This window comes from Cupressus sempervirens, chromosome 6 (genome assembly GCF_028749045.1).
Source record: "Cupressus sempervirens isolate cs-2001-9-10 chromosome 6, ASM2874904v1, whole genome shotgun sequence".
NCBI lineage: Eukaryota > Viridiplantae > Streptophyta > Pinopsida > Cupressales > Cupressaceae > Cupressus > Cupressus sempervirens.
This window is the reverse complement of record NC_143123.1, coordinates 227,555,223-227,580,549: the sequence shown is the minus strand read 5'-3', so window position 1 is coordinate 227,580,549 and position 25,327 is coordinate 227,555,223.

Here is a 25,327-nt window from a genome sequence, read left to right as displayed (position 1 = left end):
CTTGAGGAGGGAACAAAAGGATTTCTTGGAAAAGATACTTCAAGACCCAAAAGGGAAGATTCCAAATCGAAACAAAGTGAAAATCCAAAAGAGAACTGTTTGCCAACGAGATGGGTAGGACAAGGTACTAACGAACCAAGATCAAACATGAGGAAAGCTATATCCTGCAAGGATCTATCAGAGGTCACCTAAGCTGATGGATCTGGATGAGTGATGCGTCTGGCAAGCTGAACTAAGAAGGATAACACTTTGGTGACAAGAGATCTAGCTAAAGGATGCATTGGGATAGCTAACCAAGGGTTGTGCGATGTGTGCAAGATGCTGATCAAGGAGGAACTAACACAAAAGTTGGATAGATACAATGCTACTAAGCTAAAGAGGATGTACAAGCTGACAAACCAAGATATTTACAAGCTGAAGCTGACCAAGATAGTTACAAGCAGGACAAAGCTCAGGATGATAGGATAGCGGGATGGTTCGATGTTGTGCAAGATGTGAAAGCTAAGGGTGGGGTGATAGCGAAAGATATGGATTTGGCAGGATGCATCCAATGATGATGAGAGATTTTGTGACCAAGGATAGCTAGAGGAGCAGGATGAGATGGCTAGATAGGATGGTAGATAGCTAGGATTATGATGGATATAAAGAGATGACATTGGGTTTGCATGAGGATAGCCTAGAGCTAGATACCAATGACAAGGGAGGATGGACAAGACAAGATATCCAAGGAATATAGTGCCCCCAATCAGAAGATAACATTCAGAAGGAGGTCTTATGATGGATGTGATAGGATTGAAGCTAGGATGGAAAAAGCTAAAGGGGCTAGGGAGATGGATGATAGCTAGGATGGTTGGCTGGAGCTGTAGGAGATAAGTGGATGGTGTGAGATGGAAGATGGAGGGTGGAGGATAGGTGGATAGATTGGAAGATGGAGTTGGATGTCAAGAGATGACCAAAAGCATGAGGGTGATAGGCTAAGCTGGGGATGGCAGGATTACGCATGACGCTTTTTTGCCAAGTTTTCATCATGGTACTTGTCTAAGGTGCTTGAATTGCCAAGTTTTCACTAGTGGACACTTTATTTTTCTTTATTTTTTTTAAATTTTTTTTTTTTTGACTTTTTGACTTTGGACTTAGCTGGAATGATTTTGGCTTTCTTCAGCTATTTTTGGCTCATAGATGTTGGTAGGATGGATGAAAAAGGATTGGATTGAACAAGTGGAATGGTGGGTGGGAGTTTGATAGATAATGGATGCGAAGACATAAGGCTTGTGGGTAAATGGATAAGGAAAATGGAAAGATCATCATTGGAACACACCTTGAGAGGTGATAAAGTAGTGGGAAAGATGGTTTTGAGCGAGGTTGAGGAGAAAATGGAGGAAGAGCAAGATAAGGACTAAAAGTAGAGTTGGAAGATGGACGATGGGAAATTTAGGATAAGAAGCATATGGACTAAAAGTGGATTGGGAGGATGAAGGATGCTTATATGGGGATTTGGATGAAGGATGGATGGATGAGGCTTTTTGAGTAGCATGAATGGATTCCAATTGAGATTTTTCTTTGAGATGCATTTCTTTTATGAGCATCTTGGGTATCCACATGATTTTTGACTTTTTTAGTTTGGGCTTTTGTGGCCTCTTGACTTTTTCTTTGATTGGGATTAAATGTTTCTTGTTTTGAACATGTATTTTAGAAGGGACATGTTGAGACTTGGATTTTTGTGGATTTTTGGATTTATGCTTTTGTATTTTGGCATCCAATATGCTTCTATTAACCATGGGATGGGAACAAGAGCATGAAGGAGATGGAGGGATAATTGATGGACTGATAGGGTTTAAAGGTTGGAAGGGATTCAAGGGTGAGTGCCTTTGATGATCTAGCTGGTGGATTTGAGGGGATGGAAGGATAGATTGGAACATAGGATATGGATGGATATAATTGCCCAAAATGGATGGAGGGAAGGAAGGATATGGGCCCAAAATAGATGGAAATGGCAAAGGTGTAGGTCCCAAAATAGATGGAGGGGATAAAGGATTCATATTAGGTATGTAAGGATCCAAAATGGATGGAAAGGGTGTGGGATTTAGATAAGGGATATATGGACCCAAAATGGAGGGTTGGAGATAAGGAGTAGGATGAGGGCCCAAAATAGATGTAGAATAAGATGGATGGGAACTTTGGGGTGGAGATGGAAGGACTTGGGACCATGCAAGAATAGCGGGGATACCAACATCGAGAAATACATTTTCATTTCTTTTTTCAATATGATGTTCATTATTTGGAACACAAGATGTGAGTCCATTACTAGCTGAAGGAGTTGGAGCTTCGGATATGATAATTAGTTCTTTTTTGATGGATCTATCATCATGAATTATGGGAGATGTATGATCATGAAGCAGAGGAGATGGGAGGATAGGATCTTGAGTTGGGTGGGCTGAGGGAAAGGGATCTTGAGATGGAGTAAGTAAGATGGTAGGATTTAGATATGGAGGGGATGGTAAAAGTGGATCATGTAGGGGAATAAGTGGGATGGTGGGATCTATTGTTTTGTCAGAAGATATTTCAACATGCTTTTGGACAAGATCTTGACAGGAATGGATGGGAGTGGATGCATGAGGTTCATTATATGGGATTTGGATAATGCTTGGAGGAGGAGATATGGATGGGATTTGGAGCGATTCGATGGGTGGTGGGAATTTGATGCTTGCGGGAAGTGGAAGGATTTTAAGCAATTTGATGGATGGTATGTGGATGATAGCTATGGGAGATGGGGAGATATTATAGATGGGGAAGCTTCATCACTAACTACTTCACATGGTTGGATTAGATGACATGGCTTATCGACTGTTGGAGGTAGCTTTTCTTGTATTTCCTCTAGGAGATTCCTTGGAGACTCATGTGTCAAAGGTGGAGGTGGTGGATTGATAGGAATAGCTGGTGTGATGAGGGTGGAGGATTGGAAGCTTGGTTGATTGGGTGATGGAGGAGAAGCTGGGATATTAGATGGCATGACTAGATAGTTTGGAATAACTCTTGGATTTTGGTGGATGGTTGGTGGAAGGCCTCTAAGGCTCTCAAGATACCTGTCATAGTCAATAAGATTTTCATCATTATTGGAATAGGAGGTGGTAGGAGCAAGGACAATATGACCAAACACATCATGATAGGTTTGGGATTTCATGTTTTGATGAGTCAGATGGGGATGGGGTCTTGCCTATGGATGAACACGGAAGCTCATGGTTGGATTTGGATTAAGCACAGATTTTGGATTGGCTGATGAAGGATTTCCTAGGGAGGGTCAAAGCTGTATGACAGACCTAAGGAGGATTGGCTGGATATTTTTGGCTTTCCTATGGATGGAAGACTTCAATGGCATGCTATCAAAAAGTGAGAGTTTTTCTTTCCTATGCACTGGATTGGTGGAGATTGTGTCAACTTAAGGATAGACTAATGATCATATGGGCATGGCATGAGATTGACCACTTGTGGATCCCAACCTTTAGGTCAAGGTGATGAGGGATAACAAGTGACAAAGCTAGATTAACCTAGACAAAGATCTATCAAAGGGATAACCTTGGTGAGGTTGGTGGATTGGTCGGATTGATTGGATAGCAAATTCTAGCAGAATGACAACAACTCTCTAAAGGCTTGGGTTGCTAGCTGGCTGGGGGGGATGATTTGGAGAGACTTTGGATTTGGCATTGTTCTAAAGCAAGGAACTAGATAGATTCGGTTGCAACAGGGGAGCTTGGATGATTTTTTGATGAGGCAGTGACTACGCCAAGTATGCCTTGAGCTAGGAGATTTCTGCTTTTTTGGGATTTTGACCAAAGTTGGCAAACATTCATTCAAAATTTATGAACAAACAAGTAGACAAAATTTTGGAGCAATCACGTAAAACACACCAACATCCTAGGAAGCTTTCTACAAGGATGAAATTTGTTATAGCTAGTGAGTCCTCGATATACGCAAGGTACGTGAGGCCCAAATCCGTAGATGAAACCAAAAAGATGTCACACAGCCGAGAGGAGCGGTAACCCACTTCTCCTCTTTCACTTCTCAAGGGTATAAAGTTCCTTGAGGCTTAGCCTAAGTGACAAAAATCTTGATTCCAAGAGAGGTGCCTTTGGATTCACCTCTCAATTTTTTTACTCCGCCGGAACGTTGGAGTTGAGGTAGTCCCAAGGGGTGATGAAATCCCCAAGCAGGCCTCCTAAAAAGTGTAAAACAAGACCACATACATGATCTTGGGCTTTAAAAGACACACGTTTATTCCAATTGATGATTTAGATTTTGTAAGCTATGATTGAAGACACTTGTGATTATGGCATACAATGTTCATTCCAATTTAACAACATCGTCAACATAATAAAAGTCGAGAGATCGTCAACATAAGAAATGTGAGCGATATTGAAAATGCATCCAAACCATGCAATGTTCATTGATTGTTAGGCATTCAAGATTGAGTGTGAGTTTGTTTTAAGCCCAAAACAAAGATATGTGAAACTCAATTTGTCAAGCGTGAACCTGGAGGCCCTCCATGTCAATAGTTGTTCAATTTTAGTGCCCAAACTTGAAGTGTGATAGATTTAATCTAGAGTTTTGGTCATTTAAATTTTTTGATAAAGTTAAAGCAAACGTTCAAAGACCAAGTGAGTGAGTTAGATTGTGGAACATTTAACACCTTTTTCAAGTCGACCCATCCCCATAAATGGCACTGAGATTGCAACCATTGGTTGGATTGATGGGTGATTAGAAAAGAGGTGAGTCCAAGGAACTACTCAAATTGATTTTTGCAAATTTGTATTTAACTTAACAAAGTTTCTTAAATGTCCAAAAATCAAACTTTACCTAAATTGCATGTGGAAGAGAGATTTGTTTTTTTCAATTTTAGAAGCTCCAAATGAAGTGTTTGATATTGCAATGGTTAATTGATCCTTGGCATTCAAGATTGGATTTGTTGTTTTAATCATGCATTCAAGAAAAATTTGATTTTAATCCATGGCATTCAAGAGTGTGTTTAGCAACATGCATTCAAAGACATGTGATTAAACATTCAAGTTTTTTCCTTTGAGCATTCAAGATTGAGATTTTGTGTGTTGTTTTAAGAACTTTGAAGTGCTTTGTTTTAACCTTAGATCATTCAAGATTGTTTTGGACTCAAAAGTGAAAATGACTCTTTGGACTTTGGTTTTCATTCAAGATTTTGTGTTCTAGTTTTTATATTTTAAGCCCAAAAATGATATTCCTAGATTGTTTTGATGCATGAAAAACCTAAGAAACATTCAAGATTTTGCAACAAGACATTTGTTTGGAACAAATAAAAAATCTTTTAGGACAATTTTTGGCAACCATTTAGGACTCTTAGTTTTCATGAGATTTTTAAAAGAACTTTAAAATATTTGCAAATGAGGTTCATTTTATCCTTGATTGATGCTTTGAGTTTGATTTAGATTTTAGTGTGCACTTAGTGTTGATTTTGAACCTTTTGAAATGGAAACTTGAAGTTCTTTTTAAATTTCTAAAAATGAAGTGTTCCTAACTTTGCATGAATGCATCTAAAACTTTGATGTTGCAAGGATGCAAATGATTGAATTGGTTTAGTTTCACTTGTTAAAAGGCTTTTTTTTTTTTGCAAATTTTTAAATTTTTAATGGATTTAAGTATGATTTGGGGGTTTATTTTAAGCACTAAAAAGAAGTGTGTATGATTTTTCTTCCTTAAAAAAAACAAGGCCAAGATCTCCAACAAGAAGAAGAAAAAGAAGTATATGGAATAAGAATAATATAGACAAGAAGAGGAAGAAGAATTCCAAGTGCTTTGTCCACCTATAAGTTTGAAAAATCTGCAAACACTATGAGATAGACTATGAGTTCCTTTGTCTTCTTCATGCTCATGTGGACCTACAAAACCAATTTATACAATCCTACCAATCACAAAAACAAGAAAGATTGGCCAAAATTAGCAAATGACATACAAAACTTGACTAAAAAAGCTAATGAAGATGACCCATGCGGGGTCCCACCGGGCATGCCAGAATGTATATGAGCAATGTTAGTATGCTAATAGAAACCAAATTTAAATAAAGCTTATACAAACTAAACAAAATTCATAAACTTCAAGATAGACTAAGATGAGCTCTCAATTGAGAATATGAGCCATTAATGGACTCTCTGAATAAGAAGTTCTCTTGTTGAGTGGCTTTGTTTAAATAGATAGGATGTATGTTCAAGCTTATGCTTCAAAAAGGGCTTCAAATGGAGTTGGAATTTGGGTGTGAGTGTATGGTTTTGATGTAAAATGGCTTCTTAAAATGGCATTATGATTTTACTTCATGGATTGTGTTATTTTGCAAAGGGGAAGGATCCAATTTATAGGCAAGAGGCTTGAGGGATTGAGGGCTAAGATGCAAGGATGGGAAAAAGCTCGTGGAGGGCTCAGATTGCATGAGAAGAGAGCACATGGATTGTGCTTCCTTACAGCCAATCAAGGAGTGACACATGTCACATGGTTAGAGGATGGAGGAAAGGGGAAGGATGAGTCAACAAAGGAGGCTCAAAGGATAAAATCTTCATAAAGACCCTCATAATGGCTTGTAAGAGCAATAAAAGGGCTTGGAAGAGTCATTTATGACCTTGTGGGCTTCATAAAGTTTTATGGTTGAGATATTTTGAGGGAGATGAGATAAATTTTGACTTAGGCTTGATTAGGAAGGTTTTAAGCTTGCTTAGGATTGTGCAAATGATTAGAGGATGGATTAGGATGGTTTAGGATTAGCTTAGGGATAAGCAAGTGGATAGCATTTAATGAGGGTGGGGTGAAGGAGGAGATATTTGTTAACTTTGGCTTGGGTTAGTAAGTCTTAACCCATTTTTAAAGAATGTGACAAGGTTAGGAGGGGATTAGGATTAGGTTTAAAGACATCTTCTAGAAGAGTGTAGACTTTGGATGAGGATAAAGACTTTCTAGAATAGTCTAGAATTTCCTAGGATGAGGATGAAGACTTTCTAGAAGAGTCTAGAACTTCTTAGGATGAGGATAAATTAGATTTTTAAGAAATAAATAAAGTTTTATTTATTTCAAGGGTTTGGGTTGAGGAGATATTTATTAAAACTTTTTTAATAAACATGAGGATTAATATTTAATCTTAATTAAATATTTTAAGTTGGGATTAGGGGTAGGAAATGATGGGATTAGCCTTTAATCAAAATTAAAGAAGGATTAGAAGATTTTGGAAGAGGTTAGTGGTCTTAAGGAAATTGGCCAAGTTTTGGGCAAAAAATAATTTTTTTATTTATTTTGGATTTTTTGGTCAATTTATTAATTAAATAATTAATAAATAAGGAAATAATGTTTAAATAAGGTTTAAACATTTTTGGGAGGGATTCCTTAATTAAATATTTTTAATTAAGATAAAGGGATTTAATGGCATAAAAATTAATTAATTAAATAAATAAATAATTAATTGATAAATGATGATGTCATCAGGAATTTTTCAAAAAATAAAAATACTTTATTTTCTAAAGGTTTTTAGGTGTCTACAATGAATTATTGTTGAGCCAACTCTAATAATTTTATATGAGCTAACTAAGGAAGAATTTACCAAAATTATTTTGTATAAGTAAAGAAATTTATTTTTGAAGTAACAGTGTGAAAAAAGAATGCAAAAGTGAATGATGATCGAGAGATCAATAAATGCGAAATCGATATGATCTTATGAAATGTGAGTAACAAGTGAATGTGATACTTTGCTATATGATGTGAAGATATAATGTAGTTTGATATGTGCATAGTCACTCTTGTGTGAAGAATCATAAATTAAAAGATTTGTGAAGTACAAAAAACTACTCAATATTGTATGTATACCTATTTCTTGAAGAACATATTGTATAGTTACATGTTAGGGCAATGGGTTCTACTTGCACACATTTATATGTAATCCACCAACTCCTAATAGGGTTGAAGAAAATCCTAATAGGGTTGAGGCTTCTAGCATGGACTAGTCTCCTAATAGGGACTCAAGACATTATACATGCTTTATATACTCCTAATAGGGTCAATATCCTTAACCAAATTCTTTATATAGTGGGCCATCTAGTGGGTTTCATCCCTACCAGGGTTTTCCGTTGGCTAGCATTTCCCTAGTTAACAAAATATGGTGTCATGATCTCCCTTTGTGTATGGTTGTTTACCTTTTTTTGCACTATTGGTTTATTTTCTTATGCACATGATAAAGTAAATAATAATATTTAGTTGTGGGTAAAAATATTAAAAATACTGATTCACCCCCTGCCCCCTTAGTATTATCTATTTCTAACAATTGGTATCAAAGCCTAGTTATTTAGAAGAGGCTTAATAGCTTGAATAAGATCCCTATGGATATAAAACAACTAAAGAAAAATCTTGAAGAAGCACTCGAATAGATTGATTTTCTTATTGATGAAAGAGATGGCCTCGAAGATAGATAAAAGGATATTAAAGCCCACATTGGTGAATTAAAGGAAAAGATAGATGACCTAAAGTAGAAAGGATCTACTAATCAGACTAGTGATGATGATATTGAAGATCTGAAGAAAGAAAATAAGATCCTAAAACGTGAATTAAAGATAGTTGAACTCAAGAAGAGTCTAAAGAAAAGTGGAGGTAAGATTGACTATGAAATAAAAGCTGAAAATGCAGATTTGAGATCCCAGTTAAGCAAGGTAACATCAAAACTATAATCTATTAAGTTAGAACATGCAAAATTAGAAAAATACAATACCATTGTGAAAGGTGAGTTGATACAAACTGAGTAGCAACTTGAGAATTATATACCAGTAGTGATAAAATTGAAGAACAAATATGTGCACAAAGACCTAGTTATGACAAAACTGGACTTGGATTATTTCTTGGTCAATAGACCAAGAAATCTACTAAAACAAAAGAACTTGTTACTCTTGAAGTCAACAAGGACCTAAGAAAGATAGATGATACATCTAAAGACAAAGTGAATGTTGTTCACTCAGAGAAAGACAAATAATCTGATTAAGATATGAATACCAAAAGAAAGGAATCTTTTGACTAGTATGATGAACCTAAAAACACTAATGTCAATTGTGAAGCTAAGACTTTCAAACCAATTTCAAAATTCTATTGTCATAATTGTCATGGATATGGTCATTATGTGGTAGATTGTAAGAAACCTAAATTTGATAATGATAATGTAAATAGTAGGATGCATAGGAACACTAACCATGTAGGCAATAGAAGTAGATCCTACAGTAATGATAGTGGAGAAAGAAGATAGATTGTTTGCTATAGATGCAATAATCTTGGACATGTTGCGAGGAATTGCAGAACACCTAATGACAAGCTGAATGAACAATAAAGAGATGTACCTATATGTTAGTTGTGTAACAACTTTTGCTACACAACAAAGTTTTGTAGAATGGATAGAAGAGACCTAAACAAGAATCAAAATTTTAGAATAATCAATAGAATAAATGAAGTAAAAGAACAACCAAATGAATTGAAGTAATCACTTATGAAGGAAAAGGAACTAGAAAGCTCCCATATAGCTATAGAAAATGCACCTAATAGGGTAATGAAGTCACTTATTATCTATGACTCCTCTCACCAAAATTGAGCATTCTTAGTGGAATACAATATTAGTTATCAATAATTGATGCTAGAGGAAATATTAAGGGTTGTGCAGTTAAAATATGAAGTAGATATTGAGAAAAGTCTATGGTAAAATGTGCATTGCCCGATATGATCATGATGAGGATATATGAAAGGATCAAACTCTCTGTTGCATAGAGACAATATACTAAATTGGTGGTAGATATGCATTTATTGCATAGTATAGATTACAAAAGATTTAAAGGACATGAACTAACTTGCATACATCATTTTCTTGTGTGAAGTTTGTGTGCAAGATTGAAGCAAGATTTGGAGAATTAAAAGAGCCCTATAAGCACACAGACTTTCTAGAAACCCTAGAACTCAAATTGAGGTATTTTTCTAAATTATAGAGCACAATCCTTCAAGAATGGCAAGGCAAGAAGTTTATAATGTAAGCAATAGACCTAGGTATAATTTAAAGAAACACCCATTTGTTTCTTTGCTCGATGACCCCATTGGAGCATTTTTGCAAGTTCTAGAAAATGTTCTTCATGTGAAAGATATCAGAGGTTATATAGACTACAAGATTGAAAGTATAGATGATTCAGGGATTCACAAGGATTTAGAGAATATGTGCAAGAATGATTTATCATTGAAATCTAAACATAGATGTCTAAAACATCTTAACCTAGTTAAGCATATGCTCTATATGAATTTTGATAATAATGATTGGACAAGAATAATCCTTAGTAGAGTACATGATGATCTTCTATGGATGGGAGATTCTATCTCTAGCATTGACAATGACCTAATTCACAAGGTTACAAGATTGAGCAATCAGGGCAACAATCCAATAAACATTAAAACTGTGTGCAAACTTGTTGAGGCAAATCTCAACACATATTTTGATGGAAGGAACATGAAAGTCAACTCAATCCAAGATGACGTAGTGAGACTTATTTACAAGATTTTGGGTTACAAGTATAATCATGGATCAAGAATAGATTCAATTCCTAAAATATTTCTACATGTAGCTTACTTGGTAGTAAGAGGAGAAGAAATGAAAATGTGTGATATTGTTAGAATACAACTATTGGATAATATCTCGAGAATCAAGAAATCAAGAAGTGCAGTATTTAGATTTGAATTTGTTCTGACACACATATTCTTCTATGCTATCAAGAAGTTTCCTAGTATCACAGTTTGGAAAGAAAATGAGTGCACTATGTAGCAGATCACATGAGCTTATAGGTCAAGACTTGAAGCAATCAGAGATAGTGACTTCGATAGGATCATGAAATCTTTCCAAAAAAAATGAATAAAAGGTATAGAATACCTCCGACACTAGTGGAAAATATAAGGATGAGTTATGTGGCATGGTTGAGACAAATTTTACATGCATGGAGGTAGTAGTTCCTTGGGTGAAATTTATTGAACCTATGGGATATGACATGAGCGAGGACTTGATTGAAGGGTATGCACACATAATCCTTCATTATGAAGTTGACTCTAACTATCCTAGATGGCTAAGATATTTAGAGAAAATGAGAGAAGTGAAAACTAGTCAAGTCATGAAGGACTCCAAGAAAAAGGTAGAGAAATCTACTGATTCTATCTTGAAAGAATCTGGAATGATGAGGAAAGAATTTGATGAGGTAAAGGGAATTGATATGGAAATGAAGGCCAATGGTAAAATTAAGCTCTTATCCCTACACCCATCGTAGTGGTAGGACCTATTGAAGAGGTCATAGTTGCCCAAATAGCTACACAAACTTTTTCTATGCCTTATGCAGTAGTTGCATAGTAGCAATCTCTAAGAAAACCAGTGAAGATGGAGGAAAAATCAGCATTGAGAAAATCCACGAAGATAACAACCCCTCCTAAAAGGAGAGTAAAAATCTAAAAATGATCTCATCTAAGTCTAAGGAAGAGACTACTGACAAACCAATTGAAGTAGCTAATTAGAAAGCCAAGACATTAGCAGGACGTAAAGCATGTAAGCCAAAGGTAGAAAACCTCAACATGTAAATTATTAATGATAACAATTTTGCATAGTTAAATAAATAATATGACTTGTATAATAACATGGATAGGAGATAACTAGAAAATGTTGTAGTTAGAAACATGATTTTGAAAGATAAGAAGTTTGATACTATAAAAGGTCAAATACCTGAAGATTTGTACAATAGATTGCTAAATAGAAAGAGCAAAGTTATATAAGAGGATAAATAGATAAGAATAAACATGGTAATAAAGTTATGCAGTGTAAATAGTGAAGAAGACATAAATGAAAATTTGAAAGGTATAGCACCATTACTAAGGCATAAGAAAAGATCCATTCTTATTATGGGAGGAAATTATGAGGAAATCAATAAAGAAACTTAGGAGGCTATAGTTTCTTTCATGTCCACTATGCCTAAGGATAGTGTATAGAATAAGAAGGCAAGCTAGATGCATGGAGAAAGTGTGAAGATACCTAGAGATAATGCATAGATTCCTAGAGCAAGTTCACAGGTAGAAGAAGCAAGCAAGAAGCCTAAAGCAAGTGCACAGTCAGTAGAATCCAGCTAGACACCCAAGGATAGTGCATAGACAAAGGTGGATAGTCCTACAACTTACAACCCTCCTCATAGTACTGAACCAATAGCTACACCAAGTTCTCCTCCTTACATCACTATTGGTAGTGACTCTATGCAAGCAAACAACACCAAAGTGGTTGTTGAAAAATTAGAAGATCCATTCAAGGATTTTGGTGCTAGCATTATTGGCAATATTGTGGATTATAGTAGTTCTAATGAAAAAGAGGTTTAAAATACTACTAAGGAAGTTACATAGAAAATCGAGACCAACATTTTAGTAGGTATCTCAAGTGTTCCTTTGATGGGAATAGTAGTAGTAGGAACTTCCACTCCTCTTACTCAAACAACAGTAGCAACTTCAACTCAATTTGATGAAGAAGATGAAGTGTAGAATCTTATATCTTCCTTGAGAAAACTTCTCAAGAAGAAGAAATTAGTCAAGTCAATTGAGAGGACTTTGACCATAGTTTTGGATAATATGGAAAAGGTAATAAGCCCTATTGACACCCGAACTGATATTCAATAGTGCACAACAATTTTGTGCAAGGCTTTTGATGATGAGTTTTCTACACTCATGAATGTAGCTACCATTCAAGAATAGATTGAGCATGATGGTAAACTTCTAAACACCATGTGCACTAATATAAGAAATAATATAGAAACTCTAAACATATGTATTAAACCACTAAGGTAGTGCATAGAGGAAGGAAAACATGCATATGCTAAGTGTAACTTAGCATACATTTATCTGAAAGAATATGATGATCAGATCAAAGATAAAGTGACTAAGCTTTAGACAATAGCTAACAACTTTTTGAAGTAGAATTAGAAAGTGAACACCATTGAACATATAATTTAGCTACTTCATGACAATCTAAGGGAAATACAAGTACAGAAGGAAATAATTCTAAAAAGGTTCACTCTTTTAAGAATACATTTATTCCCTTAGATAACATTGCTGGAAAATTAGTTGGAAGAATGCTTGTTTTTAATGTCTTCATATGACAAATTTGTGGCTATAGATTTGGACGCAGTAGAATTAGTAGCATATGCTTTATGTGTGCTTATCAGTATACCTAATGCACTAAAAGATAGTTGAAAGAAATAATTTGAGCAGTTGAAGATCAATTTCAATGATTGTTTTTCCAAGTTTTGATATGCAGCTACTAAATTTTGACAATTTTTGGTACCTTTATCATTGATGTGAAAGGGGGAGATGTGTGGAAAATTGTATTGAAAGAAACTATAATATGTATAATATGTAAGGGGGAGCAATAAATTGTAATAGGAAGAAATAAGGAATGTAATAATATGTAAGGGGGATCAATAAGTTGTAACATGAAGAAATAAGGAATGTAGTCTTTCATAACATAAATACAAATGTTTTCTTTTTTTCTATTCTTGTGTTATGGCTATTTGTTTTGATTGGCATGACAACATGTTTGGGACTCACCCAATTTTCCCAAAATGTTTCCATAAATTCCAAAGGGGGAGATTGTTGGAAATATGTCCAAGCAATCAGTTAAACTAAGTTATGGTTTTCATTTATGGAAACATATTTACTTTGCATATTAGCCTCATTCAGTTACAAAAGAAAATTGTCTAAGTATTAGACAATGTTATAGCAACAAAATAGTTTTGATGATAACAAAATATTCCCTTGGAATTTTCTCTTGCATAGTTGACTAGAGATGCATGAAACCATAATGATGATGTATACTAGTGCACATGACTATACAGTCAACTAAGTTCAAGTTATGAAGTAATTAGTGATGATGACACAGTGTAGAATAGAGCACATTAGAAGAATATGTTTAATAGTTTGATTTATTATTTTGAGCTATGAATTTTTGTTGAGCCAACCAAGGAAGAATTTATCAAAATATTTTTGTATAATTTAAGAACTTTATTTGCAAATTAACAGTGTGAAAAAAGAATGCGAAAGTGAATGATGATTTAGTGATCAGTAAATGCAAAGTCAATATGATCTTGTGAAATATGAGTAACAAGTGAATGTGATACTTTTCTATATGATGCAGTTTGATATGTGCACAATCACTCTTTTGTGAAGAATCATAAATTAGAAGATTTTCAAAGTACAACAAACTATTCAGTATTATATGTATACCTATTTCTTGAAGAACTTATTGTATAGTTGCATGTTAGGGTAGTGGGCTCTACTTACACACATTTGTATGTAATCCACCAAATCCTAATAGGGTTGAAGCAACTCCTAACAGGGACTCAAGACACTATACATGCTTTATAGACTCCTAACAGGATCAATATCCTTAACCAAATTCTTTATATAGTGGATCATCTAGTGAGTTCCATCCTTATTGGGGTTTTCCCTAGTTAACAAAATATGGTGTCATGATCTCTCTTTGTGTATGGTTGTTTACATTCTTCTACTCTATTGGTTTATTTTCTTATACACATGATAAAGTAAATAATAATATTTAGTTGTGGGTAAAAAGATTGAAAATACTGATTCACCCCCCCCCCCCCCCTCAGTATTATCTATTTCTAACAAATCTAACATAGGGATATGCACTCTAAATAAGCTATCTATTGTCAATACCATTGCTTCATCGAAGAACAAAATGGAAATATTATAAGCTATGTGAAGAAAGTATTCAAAAGATTACCTACAACTTCAAATAAAAAGTGAAAAACTCGCCAAGAGCCCTGGAAATTTGGCATGACAAAGGATTGATAAAGAGCTTGTTGGAAATATAAGAGGAGTAACTGAGAGGGGAGGGGTGAATCAATTACTACAAAAATAAATCCTAGATCCCATAGATGTCAGTACAAAATGCAAATAGATAACTAAATGCTGTTGAAGCTTAGTAAAAACACTAAATGCTATAACTCGATAATAACTAGATTAGCTCCATAAAAGATTAACACATAAGTCATTAGATGTTATCTATGATTACCATTACTTTAACTTAGTTGCAACCACATAAAATAAAATAGCATGAAAACATTTACACCAGGATTTAACATGGAAACCCAATTTTAGAAAAGCTACTAATAGTAACTAGTTATTGATTTTCACTCTTTTGAAATGAGCCCTATTAGGAGCCAACCTTGTTAAAGGTTACAAAACAAACTGTTAGGTGTGACCTTGTTAAAGAATTTAATCACCCTGCTAGGAGTGGCCTTGTTAGAGGTCTTGAGAATAATTCAATGGAATTGCCACCTTGTTAGAGGATTTGCAAATAGCTATTAAGCCAACTTTGTTAGGAGATTTAAATCACTACTACAATGGTTAGAGAGTAACAATGAGATAAACTGATTTGAATGCAACTAAATTCATAATTTTGGATCTCTATTCTAGCTTGTACTTGATCCTTCCTAATTGAATATGGATTTTCTGCACCACAAGTCTATTTTGCTTATCCTTCAAATTCACTTCCTCTACTTATCATTAGATCTTCAATTACATCATTCTAATTTGCACATTCACTTCCACACTCTTTGAAATCACAACTTGACCTTATACTTATATCTTCCACTTTGTCAAGTTGGCTCAAATACAACTTAGAATAATCAATATTCATCACTTTAGTCAATCAGAATTAATAGATAAATCAATGAATCTTAATACAACAAAATAAAAAATCCTTTGTTAGCCAACCGAGCTTGGTAGAAACTAACTATGCAATGATTCCCTTCATTAACCAAAAAAAGCTTGATTAACATTGCAAACTTATGAAAATCCATTGGCAACTGAGTAAGCTTGGTAGCTCTAGTTCCATCCAACTTTCCTTCATTACTTGAGTGAGCTCAGTTAACACTTTCTTTCTATAACTTTCTTTCAATGCCCAAGTAAACTCAGTAGCCACTACCTTCTAAACTAGGAAAACACAAGAATGCTTGGTAGAAATTAAGAACTATCTTCACTACCTAAGTGAGCTTGATATTTACTAAATGATAATGATATGAAATTTGTGTAACATCAAAGACAACACATAATTAACCAATTTTATCCAACAATCTCCCTCTTTGGCATTGATGGCAACACAACATGTCATAGCACAGTGAAATTTTGGATTTTAGAATTGATAACTCCCTATGTTAGTATGAGCTCTTCCTTTCACTAGATTTTATCTTCAATAGCTATTGCCTAGTTTATTCATAACATTCTCCCTCTTTTAGCATACTTCTTCTTTGGAAGACTTCTCCCTCTCTAGTTCCAATCTTTATTCTAGTTCCAAAAAATTTCTCAGAGATATATGACAATAAATTTCTCCCTCTTTGAAAACACATGCCAAAGACAATAACTCTATAAATACCAATGTACATTAAGTACTGATTCATCTACAATATGCCCTTGCCAATTTTTGTACCAACTTATTGATCTTCAATAAGTTCAGGTTGATGCATTCACTAAAATTTATTTAGTGAATTTCAAATAGGGGAATGACCCCTAGCTTACCTCTTAGATACAAAAATGCATCCTTAGGTAATGGCTTGGTGAATATTTCTACAATTTGTTCCTTTGTATTCACATATTCCAATCTAACTTCTTTATCTTGCACCACCTCTCTTAAGAAGTGATATTTTATAGCAATATGCTTTGTTTTGGAATGTATTATTGGATTCTTTGATATATTGATTGCACTAGTGTTATCACAATATATGAAAACTAGATCTTTGATCTCTACCTTCATTCCTTCCAAGAGTTGTTTGAACCAAACAATGTTAGAAAAATTAACCATTGCTACTACATACTATGCCTCTGTTGTGGATTGAGATGTACAATTTTGCTTCTTGCATGTCCAAGATACTAGTCTTTTACCAAAAAAGAATCTTCCACCACTTGTTCTTTTTTTTTCATCAAGATTTCATGCCCAATCAAAATTAGTAAATACTTTCAAGTCCAAATTGCCTCCAAGTTTGTACCATAAACCATAGTCTTCAGTACCTTTTAGATATATCATGATTCTCTTGATTTCCATCATATGATTTTTTTTACCATTTGCTGAGAATCTTGCCACTATTCCAACTGCTAGAGCAATATCAAGCCTTGTGTGTAATACATACTACAATTTTTCAATCATTGATCTATAAGTGGTCTTATCTACTTCATTGGAATCATCATTTTTGGAGACCTTATGTCTAGTAGACATAGGTATTCCAACTGGTCTTGAATCTTCCATTCCAAATTTCTTTAGTATCTCCTTGATATACTTAGATTGAGTGATATAGATGCCATTCTTGTTCTATTGTATTTATAATCCAACAAATAATTTTATCTCATCAAACATGGACATCTAAAATTCTTTACTCCTTTCTTCTAAGAATACTTTCCATAAGTTATCATATCCTATTAATAGAGTATCATCAACAAATATTTTTGCCAACACAATTTTCTTATCTGGTCCTTCCTTGATATATAGACTATTGTTATCATTAGTTCTTTGAAAATTAATCTGTATCAAGTAATTATGCAGTCTTTCATAACAAGCTCTAGGTGCTTACTTGAGACCATATAAAGCTTTGTCTAGTTTGCAAATCATGTCTCCTTTGCTAGGATCTACAAAACCTTCTAGTTTTTCAATGTAGACTTCCTCATCAAGAATGCATATTTAACATCCATTTGATATACTTTGGATCCTGTATGTATTGCATATGCTAGTAAAGTTCTAACACCTTCTAGTCTTGCCACAAGAGCAAAATTCTCACCATAGTCAATACCTTCTTCTTGAGAATAACCTTTACATACTAATCTTTCTTTGTTTATTGATACTTTTCCATCTTCATTTAGCTTATTTGTAAATACCCATTTTGTACCAATTACATTTTTTGCCTCAAGTCTAGGAACAAGAGTCCAAGTTTTGTTCTTTTCTATCTGTTTTATCTTTTCATTCACTGCTTCAATCCAACTTTCATTTTCTAAAGCATCTTTAACACTTCTAGGTTCAAATTTAGGAAGTAAACATGTACCTTTTAATTTGCTTCTTTTCATTGTTCCATTTGATTTGTATCCAATGATCTAATCATGTGCATCATGTCTTCTAACATATCTTGCTAACATAGGCTCCTTGGTCTTTGAATGAGTTCCACCATCTTCTTCTTGAATTTTAGTTTCAAGCTTGAGTCCTTCTATCTATGACTTAGGTCCATTAGGCTCAGTTTGAACTAGCTTGGTAGCCTCTGATTGTGACTCAGATCCTTGTAGCATAGGTTGCACTATCTATAACTCAGTAGCTATTGGAGTTTTTGGGGACTTGGGCGATGAAGCTTCTTTTCTCTCAAATAGATTTGGCAGGGTATTAGGTTCATAGTAAACAAATATTCTATAGTCTTTAGGTTCCTTTTTGCTTTCTTCTTCACTCTTTTCTACAAATTCATCAATTCTAACATGTGCACTTTCTATGTGAGTAGACAAATTCAACCATCTATATGCTTTACTTCTATAGGAGTATCCTTGAAATATGCCTTCATCACCTTTTACATCAAATTTTCCTTTTCTAGATTCTTTCAATAGATAACATTTTCTACCAAATACTTTCAAGTAACTTACATTAGGTTTATAGCCATACCATAGCTAATAAGATGTCTTGTTTGAGTCTTTCTTCAACTAAACTCTATTCAAGGTATGAATTGTAGTGCTAATAGCTTCCTTCTAGTATTTGAGAGCAACATTCTTTTCAATCATCAGGGTTCTTGCACAATCCATGATATATCTATTCCTTCTTTTTGCTATACCATTTTCTTGTGGTTTACCAAGGGCTAATACTTTTATTTTGATTCCTCTTTCAATGTAGAAATTATTGAATTCATGGGAGATGAATTCACCACCTCTGTCTGATCTTAAGCATTTCAACTTCTTTCTAGTTTCTTTTTCTACTCTTGCCAAATAATGCTTGAATTTTTGAAAGGCTTTTAATTTTTATTTTAGATACACTACTGTCATTATTCTTGAATAGTCATCAACAAAGAGAATGAAAAACTTTTCTCCACTATAACTTTCTATTCCAATAGGTCCAGATAAATCTATATCAATGATTTCCAAGACTTCTTCTAATAGATAGTCTTTGCTCTTGAAGCTAGTCTTTCCCATCTTACCAATTTGACAATTCTTGCATAGACCCATGTTAGGCTTCTTCAAACTAGGAATACCACTTACTCTTCTATGCTTGCTTATCTTAACTAGATTATCAAAATTTGCATGACATAGCCTTTTGTGTCATAACTAGATTTCTACTATTTGAGTAATAAAACAGGAACAATCAGTGAGATCAAGATAAAAGAGATTACCTTTTGTTTTCTTGCCAGATCCAACTAGATTTCCTTTCCCATCCAGTAGTTTTGCTATCCATTCATGAATTCTACCTTGATTCCAATATTATTTAGCTATGCCACACTTAGTAGATTATGCTTTAGTCCATCAACCCAATAGGCATTGTCACACACAAGTTCTTTAGTCAACAAGATACATCATTTTCCTTTTATGTTACAAGGTTCATTGTTTCCAAATCTTACACTACCTCCATCATAATATTCCATATGCTTAAATTTTATTTTTTCACTAGTCATATGATGTGAATAGCCATTGTCAATAATCCATATATCATTTTTGCTAACATGAGAGATAAGTGCCATCTTATCTCCTTCATCATCAGATTCATATTTCATAGCATTATAAACCATTTCATCTTCACTATTATCAAAATCTTTGGACATAAAACAAGACTTCTTACCTTTTTCCTTTAAGCTCTTGTAGTTCTTGGAGACCTTCTTTCCTTTATGCTCATTTATTTTCTTCTCATCCTTAATTTCCTTATTTGGACACTTAGTAGCAATATGACCAATTTCTTCACAAGAAAAGAAAATTAGAGGAACTTTACCTTTGTACTTTCCTCTACCTTTGGAATACTTTCTTGCAAGTAGGGCTTCAACAACTTCAAGATCACTATTTGAAATTTCTTCTAATGATCCACTTCTTCACTTCCTAATTGACTAGATTTTAACTTTTTACCCTTTTCTTTAAGTGAAAGTTTAGCTTTAAATTTATATTCAATATTCTTTGAAGTAGGAAAATAGTTATAATAATTGTATAATTCAAAAGTTGTTAATCATCCAACTAGAGAATCCAAGCCTATCTTATTATTTGGACCACATCTCATTTCTTGAATAGTAGATACTCTAATTTCATAAATAGGAAAAAGAGTTCTAAGCACTTTACTTACAATAGTTTCCTCCTTGATGTCTCCTCTAGATGCTTTGATTGCACTTACACTAGCCTTGATCCTTTCCACATATTTTTCAATGTTTTCATATTCTCCCATTTTCATTTGATCAAATTATCCTCTAAGGCTTTCAGCTTTGGCTCTTCTTACATTGTCATCTCCTCCATGGATATCTTTCAATTTTTTCCACAAAAAAAAAGAAATTTTGCAATCTCTTACCTCATCAAATTCAACATAACTAAGAGCAAATGGCATATCAATCATCATGATATTATGATTCTTCTTTTTAGCAATGTCATCAATTGATAATGTTCTAGAGGGAGCCTTATATTCAACATCAAGATACTTACAACTTGAATCACTAATGGTAGCTAGATGTAATCTCATAAGTCCTTTCCATGCTACAAAATTTTCTTTGTTTAGCTTGAAAATCTCTCTTTTGTAAGACATCTTGATCTTTTGCTTAGGTCCTTGAAACCTTTTATACAAGCACCAAAAGCTATGATACCAATTTTTGGAAATATAAGAGGAGTAACTGAGAGGGGAGGGGTGAATCTTTTACTACAAAAATAAATTCTAGATCCCATAAATGTCAATACAAAATGCAAACAGATAATTGAATACTACTGAAGCTTGGTAAACACACTGAATGTTGTAACTATGTAATAACTAGATTAGCTCAGTAAAAGATTAACACATAAGTCATCAGTTGTTATCTATGATTACCATTACTTTAACTTAGTTGCAAACACATAAAAGAAAATAACATGAGCATATTTGACACTAGGATTTAATGTGGAAACCCAATTTGGGAAAAACCACGAATAGCAACTAGTTACTGATTTTCACTCTTCTGAAGTGAACCCTATTAGGAGCAACCTTGTTAAAGGTTACAAAACACACTATTAGGTGTGACCTTGTTAAAGAATTTAATCACCCTATTAGGAGTGGCCTTATTAGGGACTTTAATCCCCAATGATATCAACTTTAATCCAATTGGGACTTGTTAATGCAACATCACATCTAGTATCAGTGTAATCTTCAAAGTTGACCATGAAACTAGTAGAAAATTATGTTCTTGAAGAAAGAGTCATGAAGAGCATAACTAGAGAGATAATTTTGGATCTCCAACAAATAACATAGAGAAGGTATTTCATCTTCTAAGGGTAGATCAACTCATTAGGTTAACCTATCACCAAGCAAAAAGATGGTATAGGGAACTTATTGATGAAGCTTTTGAAATCATTCAGTCCTTGTACCTAATTGAGAAGACTCCTCTAGGCTCTAAAGAAGGTAAAGTTGATATGACAAGAGGATATATGAAGGAAGATATTGGATATTTGATCATACTCTTGAGTAGAATCATAGTGTTACCAGCATCAGGCCACCTAAATATTTGGATGGTGCATTTCATTGAGACTATCAAGATGGAAAAGATGTTGATTGATTGGGCCTCCATTCTCAATGAGAACTTGGGTGAGAAATTGGTGGTAGTTAGGAATAACCATAAATTTTACATGAATTGTACTTGGTCTAATTGTTAGCTGCAAGGGTAATAGATTATCTAGTGCTTTATAAGAAGGGTAGTATATAAGATGCAAATGCATGGCCCTATATAGTATATCCTTAGCTAGTGAAGAAGAAGCTTCTAGAGCATAACAAAAAATATAGAATAGTGAATGATGCATTTGTATTTCCAATAATTTGGTTCATAGAAGGGGATTATATGAAGAGAATATTAGAGGAGGCAGTAGCTTATCAGAGGTTGGAGCCTACTACACCCAATTTCAAATATTCACATATTTGAGGGTAGTGGGTAAACCTATCAACCCTACAAAGCTTCCTAGGTATCCTAGTGATAGACTCATTCTACTAAAGAGCACTCAATAACTCTTGTCTACATATGTTAGAGTCAAGAAGTAGCACAAAATATGTTGGGTATGGCCTATTACTATAGGACCTTTCAGTGTGGTTCGAAGATAAGATATTCCATCTTTTGAGTCTGAATGAGATTGATATCCCTTAGAATAATATAATTATCCTTGTCCCTATTTTGATAACATTGGAAGAGTTCAATATTTAGCTAGAAACACATTTCAACATGAAGATACAATTAAAGATCATTGGATGAATGCAATAGATGACTATGATGTCTGTATAAGGGACTATTATAGGATGACTCTCTATCTGGGGGAAGTGCTTTGAAGATAAATGTTCCTTTGAAGGTAGTGTAAGAGGATATGAAGGATCTTCTCAATCCATTGTTCAATAGGGACAATATTGGTGATAGACCTATCATGAATGCTAAGATTGACAAAGAAAAAAACTCAAACATCAATCACAAGGTGAGGCATGTCATCAAATTAACAAAGGATTGTATCAAGAGACCTTTCAAACTTGATCCAATTCCTCTAGTGGTATTCTTTCATGCTCAAGCCTACCTAGCAAAAGGTTGAGGAGCTAAGGTCAAAATACCTACATTCATATCTCTATCACTAGTGAGACCAAAAATGGTGCACCAACTTAATAGACCAATTAGATACTATAGGGCTCAAAAGGGTAAAGGTAAGAAGAAAACTTCTCCTTAAAAAATTGAGCTAGAAGAGGAAGCAGCTCAGGCTCCTCCAATGCTAGGAGAAAAAAATATACAAGGGTTAGAAGATGTGGAAGCCACACAAGCCCAAGATAATCCTCAAGTACCACTAGCTAAATGAGACCAAGGAGAAGCTAAAATAGAAGTACAAGCCTCCCCTTTCGCTCCTAAGAGAAGAAATATTAAGACTCTAGTCAAGAGGAGGAAAAATATTATTAGGAGAGTGATTCCCTTCCCATTAGTCCACAAATCTATCCCAAAAGAAGATGAATAAGATGATGATGAGGATGAAGAGGATAACCTTTCATTGAAAAGGAGAACCCATCTTGCTAAAGCCACAGAGTCAAAATGGAGAAGAAGTTCCACAATCACACCACCATCTATTCTTGAGTAATTTATTTAATGTACAACCTCTGATCATGAAATGAAATATTGGATATATGAGTAGGATGTTGAGGGAACTAATGTCTTTTAGATGTCAAATTTTGATTTTATGCTAGTGGGAATTGAATTGGTTGGGGATAAAATCAGAGATACTCCAACTAATCAACCTCAATAAGAAGATTAGAGTTAGCTACCATCCAAGCCACATGGACCTGAAGTAAACCTACCATCACCTATTCATGTTACATTTTGTGTAGACAAGGGATCAACTTACCCCTTTTCCTTCAAGAACTAAAGGAGAATGAGTTCAAGAAAAACAAGAGGAAGAGCCACAACAAGCATCCACTAAGGAAGTGTCAAAGGAAGGGTAGATAAGTGAGTAGCCTTGGTAAACTTTCCAAGACACAGAGGTGAGAATTGTGGATTCCATAGATAGAGAGGCTCCTAGTGTGGATCCCTCACAGAAGGAGAAGACTCTAGAATGTGAAGATAAGGGAAAGAGTATAGAAGAGAAAACTCCTTCATCCTAAAAAGGTAAATCCCCAATATAGAATGTACCTAGATGGCTAACAAAAGAGGTCATTAGAAATAATAGGCACTAATTCACCACTAAGGAAGAGGGTAGGATGGAATTAATTGAAGTTCTAAGGAAACTTGAGTCACCGCCAAAGGATGTGCGCGTATTAGCCTTCATCATGAGTGATCAAAACTAGGACTTGTTTGATCACATAGGTATCCCTCCTCTGAATATAGATTTTGAAGAATTGACTCCAAGAAATTATCAGATCAATGAGGTCATGCTGGGAAAGACTACATTGGATACTACTAAATTGATGGTAAGCAATGAGGATCAAAGAAGTTTTTAGACACTTAGAACAAGATGGGGTAGAATTGATAACACTTTAGAGGCAAAATGAGATCCTAAAAGGATATCTAAGCAAAGTTTTTGGTCCCTTGAATCCTACAAATCCTAAGGAAACCTTGAACACAACAACGAAAAGAAGAGATAAGAGTACATGCCAATTAGATCCAATTTTGAAAGCTTATCAGCAATGGCAAGAGAGTTTTGAGGAGAAAGGTGTATAAATTATATAAGGAAATCTATAGTTGCTACACCATATACAAAATAATGTGGATAGGCTAGTGGCCATTTTGAATCAAGATTTTATTTTGATGGATAATGTACATACCTGGGGCAAGGACTTGCAAGCACTACAGACAATTAAAGGCCAAAGGTATCAGATGTTGATGGAAGTATATACAATAGAGGAGTTGGTTAAAATTGATGTTTGGATACAGATAATTGTTGATGGAAATAAAGTAATAGAAACATTACACATAGGGATTCACAAGCTCAAGGATCAAACCCAAGAGAAAATTTTGGAGGCAGAGAGGCATTATAGTGATGCATGTTTAGACATTTTTGAGGATTATTCCAAGGATAGGTTAATAGATATAGAGGTAGTAGTTGAGAAGTTTCAAAAAAAATTTGAGGAAGCTTCTAATGATGATGACATCAGGAAAGAATTCAAAATAGAAGAAGCATTATTAAAATTAGATGTGAAACTCAAAGATTTTGTGGAGACATACATCGAGGTTGGCAACTATAGGTAGAAAGTCAATGAAAAGTATGAGGCCTTATATTTTCCAGATGTAGCTCAAGTCATTGAGATCATTGAGAAATTTAAGGGAAAATACCCGAACATAGCTTTAGTATAAAGGGGAACAAAACCCAGAAGCTGAAATTTCATTTTTGACACTTACTAAAATTTTGCATTTTTTGAGCTTGCTTCTAGGGTATGCCAGGTGTGCGAGGTGTATAGGTGTGCTATTTTAGTGGTGTCCTTGAAGATTTTGAAGAATTTAGAGGTATGCCAACAGTTAACTACTAGTTCTAAATTTAGAGCTTTCCATGCATTGGAAACACATTCTGATAGTAGTTTAACTCCTAGAGAGGCCTCATG